Below are 15016 nucleotides of genomic sequence, written 5' to 3'. Positions count from 1 at the left end.
ATTTGATATCTGTTGAGCTGCACACACATACTTCATACCTAATGACAGTAAGTGGTCCGTCTTACTGGATTTAGCTAGGAGCCCTGCCCCCCTAAACGTGCCTATGAGTGGACACACGTGCTGGAGACGCCTCAGTGGTGCACCTGAGCATCAGCTCCACGGTGCCTTTGTGGTCAAACTCTGAAGGGCCCAGGGTATCGGTTGGTATTGCTGAGTTCACTTGAACGTAATGCCGACATCTAGTTATAAAATAGGGGTGTGAGCTCTTTATCTGTTCTTGAGTGCTGATTTCAGGCATTCAGTAAGGGATGATCATCCTCCCTCTTCTCACGCATCCCAGAAACTGATGGGTTTATCAGCCTTTTCTCATTGTTCCAAAAGACAATTTTTCCTATAAATTTCCAGATAAAAGTGAAACTGCAAGTACTGAGAATTACAGACTATAGAAAGGTCAGCCTGCAAGAACACTCTCACCTGCATGCCCTGAATCCTATGCAAAGTATTTCCTAAGCCTAAAGAGCAGGAAGAATGGTAAAGATTCATTTTAATGGAAATTTTGAACATGTGCTAAACCACCAGGTGTTAAGGGAGCTTAAGGTGATGTGATTGGGGAAAAGCATAATTTGTGGGGAAATTATGTCATAACTGTAAAAATCATCCCTGACCCTTACTTTGCCCTGTGGTCTGGTGTTGCAGGAGGATTTGCACTGGGAGAGGCGATGCTGGGAGGCTGAGGTGCCTCCACCATGCAAGGTCTCTGTGAGATGGCTAGAGGAGACTCGAGCAGGGGACAGATTGACGAAGATTGTGCAAATTTGTGTGATTCTTTGCTGATTTCTGACAGATTGAGTTGTTGTATGATTGAGCTGTGAGTAAACCTCTTTCTTCTCCCCAGTGTAACTTCAAATTACCTTCACTACTCCTCTCTCCCTTCCTGCGCTGCTTATTTGGATGGAGGTTAGGTGACCCGGCATCCTTTATTCATGAAAGAAACCCCTTAATATATGTACGTTTGTTCTATGTTCATGGGGTTAATTTAGTTTTGGCAAAATGTGCAAGAGAAGCAGCCATGAAGACAGAAATCCTCCATTTTCCTTCCCAGAAACAGACTGTGTCATTCATGCTGCAGGGTCACTGTCACACAATTGCCACCTGCCTCGCCTCGAACAGCACGGGGTATTTCAGCTGCTGGTACGGTCCTCGGCATTGCTGAGACCGGCAGAATGGTGCCAGCCCAGTGCTAGACTTTACAGCTTCCCTTACGTCCTCCTAGCTATACATTTGGTTGGGGCAACCAAATTTATCTCTGGGGAACCACAGAGAGTTACAAGTTTGGGGCTCGTGTCCTCCCCTTCTTGCTGCCCAGCTGTAACTCATGGGCAGAGGACTTTCTAGCTTTAGTACAAAATAAAAAGGTCATTTAAAAAAAACAGTTAGCCATCCCTGTTACAGCAGGAACTATCCCCTGTTTAATTGTGAAACTTAACACCATCAGAATATTCCTGTTTATCCCACTTGAGCTATTATGCAACTTCTCAGAAAGAAACCACATTTGTCACTGGGGGATAATAAGACTTATTTATAGAGTAGCCCATGCATGAAATCCTCCGGGCAACTAAGAAAATATAGTCTGGCTTAAAGAAAAAAAGTCTGAAAAAAAAAAATCTCTGTGTAGTCCAATAAATGCCAAGAGAGGTGAAATAATTTCTTAATGTTTTTAGACCAAACATGGTCAGCAGTAAATAAATGTCAAAGGGATTTTTAACACACATTTTCTGGAGTTTCATTGCTGTCCTCTTCCAAACACTTGGTAGCTGTGTGGGATGATCAGAAAGAGAAGAGAGAACACAGTTGAAGAGGTGACTATGTCTTGGCCCTGAGCTCACCAGAGCACCCCTTCTGTCTCTAAGCATCTTTCATCTAAAACTACTGAAAACACCTGATATGGAGGTGGCTGCTCTGAACACCAAGTGACATTAATTTTACCCTCAGTTGTGGCAGATTAGGAGAAAAGACCTTCTGTTAAAAACATTTCCTGGTGAAGTCTCAAGGTCCCATCCCAAGGGAGGACTTTTCGGTTTGTCCCTTTAACCCACGTAAGCAGAGTAGTCTTTCTCTCCAGAAAGCCTGAAGACACGAGAGGACCTGAGGGCTGCTGTGCCACCCTTGAAGATCTGCTGGTTGCCTGTGTCAAGGATGGTTGTCGCTGAGGATTAACCAGACATAGCACTGGGGAAAAACTCTGAAGGAGGACAATAACATCCATCCCTTTTTCCCCCTGGCTGGTATATGTGTGAAGTCCAGGGAGGAGACTAGGGACCAGAGCCAGAGTTGGTCTCCATGCCAAGGCTTTCACCCATACTTGCCTTTTAAGGAGAATAAGAGCGAATTCAGGATGCTGTTGAAAACCAGATGATAATTTATGCAGGTACAATATTTCTCTTAATATCTTCCTTCCAACTACATTTCCTGTATGTCGCAGCTTTTATTTTAATTATTGCATTCCAAATGACTTGCTTTCAGTCAGCAGGACTGAAAGATCTTGAAAGACCCCAGAAGTAATTTATGAGCAATTATCTGATTTTCATTTTTAGCAGTCTGTACTGTTCTGATTTCTGTCACCTTGGAATATTCTTCACCACAGTCTAGATAATTTAACTAATAGGAGGGACACCCATTTTAAAGGAGGGCTTTCTAATGACAGGCCCTGCTGAGTCTGCTGACACTGGTGTGGGTAGATGGAATTATTATGGTGATTCTCAGCATTTTCATTAATCTCTTCTGCATTCTCTGGAGTTTCTGAGCTGAAACTTGCCAGGCAAGGTCTTAGCAAAGTAACAATTTTTATTCTGTTTCCTTAGGGTCTTTTTTTCCTGTTGTGAGAGTCTATTAAATAAGGTAAAAGCAGTTCACAAAATTACAAATGAAGATGGTGACAACAGGCTTAAGGCATATATTAGGAGTGCAGTGAGAGTCTTCTGGAGCAGTAAATCCCCTCTTTCCCATACCCTCAGCCTGAAAATCAGGGTCCAGTAGGGAAATACAGGATAATTTTTGGATGTAGAAACACACCTCACTCAGAGTTTTGAGTTTGCTGAGGGTTGCTCTGCTGGCTCTGTGATGGGGAGATGGCCACCAGCAGGTCACTGAAAAGAGGTCCTATGGCTACATCCCCATGTGTGGCTTGTGACACGGCCTGACAGCAACCATGCTTACCCCTGGGCTCCTCAAAGGCAGAGGAAGGTGATGGAGTGACCATCCTTTTTCAACTCTCTTTCCATGAAATGAAGGAAATTATCCAGTTCAACTGCATTTGACCACCCCTGAGAGGACAGGGAGCTCATGGAAGAGACAGTAGAACTGAAGCTCTTGCATTCCTGAAGTACAAGGTATCCAAAGCGTTCCCTCACGGGTGCAGAGCACCATGGAGGTGGCAGGACTCAAATCTCTGTCACCAGCTGGGAAGAGGGTGCCCACAGCTCTTGCAAACCAAATTAGCCTCAGGAGCAGAGATGCCCTAGCAACATGAGCGTTTCCTCATTCTGGTCGCTGTCCAAAACCATCTGATTTCTCCCCCCTTAGGTACAGTTTTCCTATTGAGACTGTCAGTACTTCAGAAGACCAGAAAATTCCACTATGCGACTGTACAGCATCGAATGCAGGAGGCCTCGTTTTTGTGTGGAGCATTTGGGCGCTACCACAATCCAAATCATGAATGTCGTTTTTGTGTTTATCTTCCCTTTGATCTTTCCCACACTCTGATTGCTAATAGATTCAGCTAGCTTAGAAACAAGTATTTACTGCAGCTATGCTCTTCCATAAATAGCGATTGTATACTTTTAATCAGAACAACCTTTTTTTTTTTTTTTTTTTTTGGTACAGATCTGGAAGCTAAAGGGAAGGAAAGCCACACCATTGAGAAAGGCATAGTATGTGGCCATGTGCATGTGTCCTGGTCCTCTGCACTACAGTGAGCAGAGCTGAGCACAAAAATGACTGCTGTTCTCAGCAAACATCGGAGTCTTTAGACATTTAAACATTCAGCATGCAGAGGAAGAAAAGGCATGGCAACCACCCGTTAGCTGGGAGGTTTTGTTTTATTGCTTTCTCTGTTCCTCTTGAATGTGCTTATAGGGGATGGCTCAGAGGATTCAAACTTCCTTGCTTGCTTGTGAGAAGAAAAAGAATTGTCCCTGCTTTGGGAACCCAACTTCTCTACCTAAGTGGGAAGTCACAGATGTAGCATATCAGTAGGTAAAATAAATGCTTGCCTTGCCCCCACCCCGACACATCAAGAAGTGAAACCTAGGTCAAGTCTTTTAATGTGTTGCTCATAGCTTCTTTAAAATAGCATTTCCACTGATGCACACCAACGTGATGAACATTTTTCATGTATTATTAATGCATTTCTTTGTACCATGTTCCAAAAAAAAAAAAAGTTTTGATTTATTCCACACCTTAAACCCAATGTGACAAACTAGTGAGATGGCAGCGGGCTGTGTCTTTCTTTCTCCAAGATTTAAAAACTGAACTTAAAAGTCTGGAATTATACTCAGATGCATTCCACTCTTGTAATATTAACATTTTTTTTTTATTACCTGAACTATTTTCCCTGTCTCCCTTGACTCCCACAGCAGGGACTCTCATATTATTTCCTGCAGTGTTCCACCCCCACTTTCAGAGACCTGGATTTGAGGAGCTGCCCTACCGTTTATCAAAGCTTTTCCCTTGGTCATCAGAGAGAGTCTTGTCTGGTTTGGGCTCTATGAAATTGTCTGCTGCTACTTTTTTCCTTGCTTTTTCTTCCTCTTCTTTGTATTGAGTTATCTGTTCACAGCTGAGTAATCTCAGTAGAACTGTGGGGATGGAGATCTTCTTGCCTCACGTCAAAGATACAGAACCTTTTGCAGCTGAGCCAGGGTTTGGCGATACAGACAGGTATTTATAAGTGCACACACAAAGTAGGTGTGAGATGTCCTCTGTGGCAATTCCTGTGCAATATTGTATTGATCATATATACCTCTGACCTCTTTTTCTGCCCTCTAACCGTAGAGTTCACCTCCACCAAGACTTAACTACTGCCAGCCTTCTTTACTGCTCAGTGCCTCTCAAGCTGCCAGCATCTTTCTGGGAAAAACAAAACAAAATTGGGGGGGGAAAAAAAAATCAAAACAGGAAAGTCTCTTTTTCTTTTATTCAAGCTGTAGGATTTTCTCCCAAACCAGAGCTGTAAAATTTATAATATCTATTCTTAGATGAGCTGACATGTTTAAAGCTGAACAGGTAAAATCATCATCATATTTACCCCACAGAGATTTGGGAATCATTTGTTTGAGAAGAGAGCAAAACCTCATTTTTAAGCCCGAGTCAGGTTGTGAGATAACAGACTTTAAATTGTCAGTGTTGTTGCACACAAAAAAAATCACAGATCACTTCCCAGTGAAAACACTGATACCAAATTTGTACACAAACTCTGTCATCAGCAAATATTTTAAGTATACAGTATTAATATAGGTGACCCAACTGCAGACTGGTGTGATATGACTCAAAGAACATGTTTTGGTTGGAATTGGTTAGGGGTGAAATTCTTCATGTGTGGTTTTTTTTTTTCAACTGTCCTGTTTGTGCCTTTTTTCTTTCACAACATAAAGCCTCTGTCCTGCCTATGCTTTACTTCTTAAGCTCTTTAAAAAATATCTCTCTCTGCAATCCTTTTTGTAATGCAGTGAATTCACATGTGCAGAAATTGTTGGTTGTTCCTAATCTCTGTCCATTTGCATGATGGTCCTCTGAGGAGGAGCCTTTCAGAATAGAAATGAGTCTTCCCTTCCTGAGAGTTTGGAAATCATCTAGCCCAAATCAGCATCTATGATAAAGATGCTGACACCAATGCTGTGGATGGTTATTATTTATTTATGTTCTCATGACTGGGTAATGGAGTTCTCTCACCTGATATTAATAGAAATACCTTTTTACAGCAACATTTTATATATGAGCACAGATGATAGGGACATTTTGAACTTCACTAAGCAGTTGCATGAACATTTGCTTGAACAGAAAACTACTTTCTCGGTATTTGTTTTTCAGTAATTTGAGGGATTTTTTTCCCCCCCCCCCCAAACACCATTGCCATGTTTTCCGTAACAAAATAGAGAGATAAAAATAAAAGAGAGAGAAAGAGAAGACCCTCTTTGGCTGTGTTTCTCTGTTGCAGCCCTTTCTGAGTGTGTGCACTTGAGGGAGAGCTCATCCCTTTCTATGGCTACTCTAGCTGACAACTGTAATTACAAAAACATTGATGTTTGCATGAGATCCTGAGCTATGCACAGAAAGCAAATTTTGAATGCTAAAGGATGTAAGGAAGCAAAATCTCATTCTAAGAGACAACCTGCTGATCAGGCAGTTAAAAGGAAAACCATGTGAGCTCTATACAACAAACCAAGATTTACCAGCCTGGCTCAATCCACCCTTACCAGAGGGCTGAGAGAAACTGTTTTGCTAATGGTTACAGAACACAAAGCTGTAAGGTATTAGTGCACATCTTGTAAACAGAAAAAGTGGGCAAACCTATAGAATAAATTATACATAATTTTTGCCCACATCTTTCACCTGCCAACATAACTATGCCCATACTGTGCTGAAAAGAGAGTTTTCACAGATTTGTGATGTTAACTGTTGAATCTATATTTATGAGTTTCCACGATGTTTCTATAATAATGATTATTAACGTCTTTTTTACTTAGCATGAGGCAGTAAGGCAATCAATGCATGAAACTCACCCGCCTGTAACAGTAGCTGGTTCATTAGCAGGAACTGCTGTAGAGAGTGTCACGAACATTAAGGAATATGCATTTATTTTTAGCAGGCACTCAATATTCTGTGCAAATCCAGCATGGGAAAGCGGAATGGAATTTTAAAACACCTCATTGATGAAGAATCCTTTCCAGAATGGCATCATTCAAACATTTCATACCATTTCTTTCTAGTCCTGCATGTTAAGGTGCTGGTGGAAACATGAATAGCCCAAGACTTAAGGCAGACCCAGGGATGAGTTGTTGGTCAAACTGCTCCTCCATTTTGAGTGTTGATCCCTGAGTGTCATTCTACCAACAGCTGTGCCGACATGGTATTTTAACAATCAGGTCATGAGAATGTCGTCTAAATCTCTTTTGAAAACCTCGTGCCGTCTTCAGAGACACTTTGTTTATGTTGAATTCTGCTCTGTCCTTAGCATCTTTTCTTTCAAATGAGACCAGGATAGATGCGGAGGCAGTCCTCAGTGCAACTGGCAGAACCTGGATCTTGCACCCCTTTGAGAATCCCCGAATTTGGTGTCACCCAGATCCTTTGGTGAGTATTTAGTGGCCTCATGACTCGTTTATGGTCAAAGAGGTTGACTTCAGCAATCAAATCAAACCTTGTCCCTGTGAGGAACAGTTGCACACCAATGGCGTGGTACTGAATACGTCTCTTTGACCAGGACAGAGTGTGAACATTTTCAGTTATTAAACTTTTAAAAATCAGATTAGAAGTCTCCTTGCTCAACTGAAGAGCTTGCAACAGCATGTGAAAGTGACAACTGGGGAAAATGTCATCATTAGGAGTATTTCCATACTCTCTATGGCTCTCCTTCAGCAGGCAGATGTGCTGAACTGATGCACACAGTATTCTCAAATTATTATAAAGTTCGTATGAGTGGCCTTTTTAAGTTTGCTGTGTATTCAGGGAAAGCTCAAACTGAGGATCTGACCTGAATTTAGAATTGAGTGGTCCTTTCAGTTAAGTAGAAGCTCATTTTTCATTACAAGAATCCATCTATTAGGTGAACCAAAAACCCCATAAGCAGACAGTTTTAGGATTTCAAAGTGCCTTCATACAGGTTCTAGGAAACAACTTGCAAAACATGCAGGAATTTATATGGAGATGTTTAATAAATCAAAGAGACACTTACAACAATGAACATCACTCAGTTTAGGTGATTAGTTCTTTACAGTCATTAGGATTGGAGACCAGAGTGTGTGGACTAGTCTCTTTTTATAGATGATTGATGGGATGAGAGAGATCAGAAACAATATTGTAGACAACAGACGAACAGAGAATATTAAAAAAGCAATGGGGGGAGGATTGAAGCCCTGCTGAAAGATTAAAGAATAGAAAGAAGTACAAATGAGCAAATCAATTATTGTGTGAAGATTTCTAGGATGTTGTTTAATTCATATTGGCCTGTTCTATATTTAGTTTCCTCACAGTTTCTTTTTTTATTGATGTTTCTTTTAGTTCCCTCTCTGGAATCTGATTCTAAGATGCATCATTGAATGATCCTTTGAGGGAAAATGTTACAAAATGAGACCTAATCTAGCAAACATTTTCTGACATGAGCCGTCTTGCCTTAACTAAGCAAAATTCAATGATGCTGCTTCAGAGTACAAAAATTGCTCGAAGAAACAAAAAGTTTGCAAATATGGGCTGTGGAATGGATACATCTGCTTGGGAAGGGAAGAGAAGGGGAGAGAAAGAAAAGGAAGGGGTAACTTCATGCACACCTCTTGCTTCCCCAGGAATTTATTTTAGCACAGAGTCTATGGGCTGGGTTGCTGGAAGGATGGTCCCAAAGACATGCGGAGGGGGTTGATGTGCAGGGCCTGTCAGACCCTTGCTGGATGTGACACCAGGACCTGGGCAGCTCTCCCATGGGAACCTTGGCTTCAGGAGCAGCCCCAGGGCCCAGGGCTGCTGGGTTTTCCAGCTTGTCCTCCTGCCTGGAGCCTCCTCTCCCAAAGCATCCTCTGCATGCTGTGAAAGCTCCTTCCCTCCTGGGGGTCAGTTGCTTTGACATTTTGAGTCCCACTCAGGTGCACAAGCGAGAGCACTAGCATGGGCAAGGACAATTAAGGGAGAAGAGAGGATGTCTGGGAATGGATGTCAGGGTGGAGAAAACTTGTGCTTGTGGGAAGCACCATGGCAAAGGGAAAAGATGAAATAGAGTACATCATTTTTTAAAATGTGTATTTAAGCACAGAACACAGACTTTAAAATAATGTAACCGTATTGCTTTGCTGGCTTCAGGATGTCACTACAGAGCCGAGCTCAGGGTGTTCAAGAATCAGTTCTACTTTGGAGCATGTCTGAATTAAGTTTAACAATAAATTATTCAGTTTTGCAGTGCCTGGCTTAGAGATTATTATAATATCACTGTAATCGCTTTTAACGTAAACACTGATGCATGCTGCCACGCATACCAGCACCTCAGCATTCAAAATCTGCAGTAAAAGTTAGGTGCCTGTCTAAACATACTGTATGAAAAGTGTTGCTTTCCACACAAAATGTCACCTTCTTCCCAGAAAGTTCTGCTTGCTTTTCCCTTTATAAACCCCAGAGGCTGATTTTTTCATGGTGCTGGGTCTGTCCATTCCCAGTCTGGCCCTTTGGGGGCTCCCCTGGTGGTGTGGATGCAGAAATCCTCTGGGCTGCAAACATCTTGCTCCCATCACTTTTCCTGGGTCTGGCTCTCGGTACCCACCATCGGTGTAATTTTTGAGCTTGCAAACCTGGTCTGAGTGCAGTGAGGAGAACAGAAACTGGGCAGTGTAAAAGGCAACGAACAGATTTCAGAGGAGCTTAGTCAAAAAAGGGCCAGTATAGAGGGCTGGAGGGAAGCAGCCAAATGGTGCTGAACATAGTGAACAAGGGGTAGGAATAGTGCTTGAGGTTTGTAAAGGCATGTAACGGGGGATTCAGCAGGAGCAGGACACAAAATGCCTTAGGATCTGCTCACAGTTCCAATAACTAATTTACAACCTATTAGCCCTGCAGTTATTGACCTGGAGCTCACACTTAGTATTGCTACTCGAGAGACAGCTTTCTTATCCCAGACAGTCTTATAAAAACCATGATCAATTTTACTTGTGGTCACCACTGTTACATGTAGAAAAGTGCAAACACTGCCATGCTGCTTCTGTTATAAGTTTCAGATACTTAAATATTAAAAATATTTGTTCAGCTTCGACTATTTAAAAAAATGAGCTTGAATACTGGATCAGTGTCCATAGAAACATCGCTTTTGAGAAAGAAAATCCAGGGACAACGCATAGATCTGAGACGATGGATCAAAAATGGGATTTGTAACCTGTGGAAGCTGGGCTTAAAATGAAGTCAACATCTTTATGCTCAACCACATTGGCCCTGTTCATCACGCTATGCCAGTCAAGTTAAACACAAAGCCAAGATAAACAGAGGTACTAAAGCCATTGCACATTTCATCACCTCCATATATGAGAACCAAGGAGGTAAGGCAAGGGCTAAAACCATGTGTTTCTTCAGTTCTGCATCCTTTCAGCTGGCTATTTAGGTGTCTCACTCTGTCAATGTGTAGTAATGAATGTTAGTAAATAGATGAAAATTGAAAATCTTTTGTATATTCTTATTTGGAATGCTGCTCAAGGAAAAGTAAATGCTCAAAGAGATTAAAGTAGGTGTATAGTTGTTACTCTAGTGAGATTTGTTGGCTCTATCAGAACTGCATAGCTGTACATATAACACTTGGGCATAGTTACCCCTGAAGTTGTCTCTGTTATTTTAGTCATTTAGACAATTAATTGAACAGCATACTAAATTATTCTGTCAAAGAATTCCCAGATTTTTAGTGTATATGTTACTGTATGACCTCCTGTTATATTCCGCTCCTGTAAACAGATATCTCACTGTCCCACTGAACAATGTGTGACTGCTTGTAAAGTAACAACAGTATGGTGAATGGGGAAAACCAAAAATCATCGAAGAAATTGCAATATTTTTTTTAAGATGTATTTTGGAGGCATATGTTTTTAAATCCAAGCATTCCCTACTTTGTGCTTTCCTCTAGGTGCATGTAAAATAGCATGGGGGTCAGACTTCATTATGGCTTTGCTTCTTCAACAGGAAAAATGTAGTTACCCTAACGTTCATTATATTCAGCTTGTTCGGGGATTGCAAAAATAAATTAGTAATGAGGATGGTGTCATCTACTCTGCAGTGTGAGAGGAAAAAAGACACGGATGCTGGATGAAGTGGTACAAAGATGTGTGACATGTCCTGCAGCTGGGCAGCACCCAAGGCTGCAGAAGCTTCTCCTGGAGGAGCACTGGAGCTGCAGACATTACAACTTTGCAACCTCAGGTGCCCGGTGTTGTCTGTGCCTTTCTCAGGGTACAGAAAGGAGACGGAGCTTCCCTGGAAGTTCATGCACCTCTTTCTAAGGCCATTTTGTATCTTCTTCTTTGTAGCTTGTGAGTCCATGAGTCCAGGGGCCAAGGACCAGCTGAGGTCCACAACAGCTGGTCACCTTTCAGAAGGGTAGCAGAGGCTTCTGCCTTCAGTTGACTTGCCAGCTGCTATTTGATGTGTTTTGGAGGCTCCTGGCACTGACCAGCATGGGGTAGGTCTGCACACTTCTGTGCAAGCTGCTGCCTGGTGCCCCACCAAGCCAGGCCACCCCTTTGTGCTGCTGCAGCTCACCTCTGGAGAAAAAAATCCTCATTGGTGTGGTGCTGGGTCCTATTGTCACGTTCTTTCAGGAGCAGCAGCATCACTTGGTCTCTGCTGTTACAGCTTCTCCTTTCCTTCCTATGCTCTTACCGTTGTTGTCAGGTTAAAAGCCAAAAGCTGCGCCTTTCAGACAACCCACCTTTTCCCCCAAAGCAGCAGGATGGCACTGTCAGCTCTTGCCAGGTCTCCCCTGACTATAGCCCTGCCTCTAACTGCCCCATCAGAGATTACCTGACGAGAGCACGGCTTGTGCGTGCTCCCTGCTCCCCGTTTTGTCTGGTGAAGGACCAACGGAGCCTCTAGAAGAGAGGTTGGGTAACCAGAGAAGAGAGACTATATTAGCTCTACCTTTGCAACATTAAAAAAATCTCTGTTTCAGGATGGCTGGACAGAATTTGGCCCTTGGGATTTGTAGCCTAGGCAGTTTAAGTGAGAGCCACGCACATTAAATGCAGATTTTGAGGTAGGCCATCGCATCTTTCCTAGAATGATGTTACCCTACGGTCAGATTTTGTTTGTTTTTAATACTCTATAAATCTACTACAGAGGCTTTGATGCATGTTTTTCAGCTTGAAAGCAAAACTGTCTTCCTTTGTCCACCACTTTACAATTTTAATGCTTTTAGCAGGCAGCTCCAAGACACAAAAATGGGCTTAGAAAGCTACTCAGCTAACAAGAATATCCAGAGCTCTGACAGGAAAGATTTAAAAGAACACCCAAGAGGCCACAAAGGACAGAAAACCTTTTGGCCTGGGCATACACCAGTCTCTGACTGAGGACAGGAACAAAGCTCCACCATGGCAGGTTCCTCTTCAAGGTCTCAGTGGTGTTTATTCACCTTCAGAGGAAGAGACTGGTACCAAATCAGCATCAGAGAGAGGTTGCCGGTCCTGATGTGTACCGCTGGAGCAGGATTGCCTCTCTTCCTAACTAGCTGAGCCTCTTCTTGCACTAGCTTTGAGTTTGTATAAAGCCTTTGAAGAGTTACTTCTGGGTTGTAGCGGCAGGAACGAGCGAAGAGCCCTTTTGTACGTCCAACAGAACTTTCTGCTGCCTGCACTTATTCTGGTTTTTGTTTGTTTGCTTGTCTTTAAATTTTTACTGTGCTTTTGATCCGAGCCCAAGAATTGAAACCATCGCTGGGAATGTGCTGCTAGAGAGAATTATGAAACAAAATGCAACCGCAACACTTTAAATGTTGATTTAAGTGGTGTCTAGACCTCATGCTGGCTTTCTGCACCAAGATGAATTTCACAAAGAGAATACCCCTCCTCCCCTTCCCAGATTTTATATTAAAAGTCAATTCCCTATACTCTCACTCAATTCCAGTCCTTCTGTTTAAAGAGGAATAATAGGGCTTCTGCTTTCTTATTTCATTTACTGTTTGAAAAAGGCTTGTATTTAATGGAAATAGAGGGAATGCTTAAAAAGAAGCATAAGCATGTATAGGGCTTTTGCGTTATTAGGTTGATTATAGAAAGTCTCAAAATGGTAGCAGTGGAAAAGGCCAAAGTCAAAGCATCAATCTTTTTATATTCCATGGGATTGCTTTTGTGTCTGAAGAAAGACGTCCTAACCCTCAAGAGATTGGCTTATGCTCTTGTGGGCATGGTGCTGATGGCCGATGCAGGCAAGAATTTCTAGAACTATTGTTTTCATTAAAGTTGCATAGTAGATGTTTTTATTCCTCTTTTACCGTACGAATTTTCTCTCATCACTCACAGCTACGCTGATTCGTTTCTTCCGATGTTAATAACTAGATCTGCAGTTAGTGTATCTAACTCTGTAATAACCCCCACACACTAGACACACGTAGGTAGATCCAGTACAGAACATTCATTTGTCTTGGAGGATGGAGAAGAATTGTCAGCCAGGAAGGGCTTGAAATGCTTTGTGGGATCAATATTCAAGTGTTGTGCACAGTGGCAGAAAAATGGTCAAGGGAAATATTTTTTCAGTGGAAATTCCCATTTTAGAGGAGAAAAAAAAATGTTTATGCTGTTTATTTTGGCAACAAAAACTACTCAATCACTATACAGTACAATACTTGATAGTAATTCCAAATAAATCATTGAGACTACAGTCTTTTAGGTTTTTCTTTTCCTTCTTTTATACTAGATGTCGCAGCCAAGGCAGGGCACCTCTTGTGCCTGGAACTGCTCATTAATATAGGAAAAAATGCTGAGTCAGAGGAGGTTATTATCTAAGCAGGCAACGCATCATGAAAGAAGTTACTACCCATGCTTTTCAGGTGGGAAGTGCAGGAATTCTGAGAGCAAATAATTTGTTCAAAGCAGTGGAGACAGCTCTGCAGAAACCCCCCAGTCCACCATAGTCCTGACCCAGTACTTAAACCAGTTATTTTCTTCTATTTATTCTCGATTTTAAAGGATTTGATAATTCTTCACCATTTTTTTCTCCATATTTATTGTTTGAAAACACCTAGACTGTCACAGAGAAGTGCTTCATGTCCGATGAGCAAGGCATCATCACTGAGATGGGCTTGGAGATGTAGGGAATGGGTCCACTCCCAAAAAAGAACATCTGCACCCAAATCCTGCATCAACTTTGAAGACTTTTGCCATGCACAGGAACATACTTAATGCACTCCTGTGCCCGGAAAGGGTTGGCCATATCCTGATGGACAAGGAAAGCAAGATAGTATATATGGACTCGCAACTTTCAAGAATCAAAACAGCTTCAAAGCTTCTTTTCAGTTTCTTGAAGCTCCCTACTGACAAGACATTTCTACATATAGGAAAGAGAAAGAAGGAATTTCACGTGTTTAAACTTTAGTCCACCTTCTAAAATCAGCAGAAGTTGCAAGCAGGTTTGCCCTTCCATAGGGTCTGATGTGAAGACCACTTTGCCACAGACAGAGGTCAGAATGAGATGGATCCATAGAACATTCTCACTGGTCAAAATTCTCCTGCGAACAAAGAGACACCAGCAGCCTTGTTGCTTGTGTTTTATTCTGTAGATTTATAGATTTATGTAGCACAAAAAGGTATGAGCATTGTGCTAGCCTTCTGCACATGGCGAGATCTCACTTACTAGCTTGAGAAGGTCAATTAAGTGTTAAATAGCACCCAGGATAACAGGGTGAGATGGTTTAAGTGCCATGTAACTTTTTTACATACCATGAGCTGTGCACAAGGGTGTATCTAAATAAAATGCATAGGAAATAGCATCACGCAAATATGATCTACATTTTTTCTTGATCAAAGAGGCTGAAGGAAAAAAATAATTAAAAAATAAAAGCCTTATGCAATGAGATTTAAAAGAAAACTTTGGAGGCTGACAAGACGCATCTGGCACAACTTCAAAGTCCATCAAAGTACATATAATCAATGTTTGTCAATAGCAGTTTTGCATCCTTTAATTTATCTTTCATGGATATAAAGCATGATGTTATTAGGATCCAGTCCATACCTTAATTCTGTTTGAGATTTGATGAATCAGGGGTCTATTAAAATTCAGTGCAAATCAGCTT

This window comes from Caloenas nicobarica, chromosome 7, assembly GCF_036013445.1.
Source record: "Caloenas nicobarica isolate bCalNic1 chromosome 7, bCalNic1.hap1, whole genome shotgun sequence".
Lineage (NCBI taxonomy): Eukaryota > Metazoa > Chordata > Aves > Columbiformes > Columbidae > Caloenas > Caloenas nicobarica.
Note: the sequence above shows the minus strand (reverse complement) of the source record.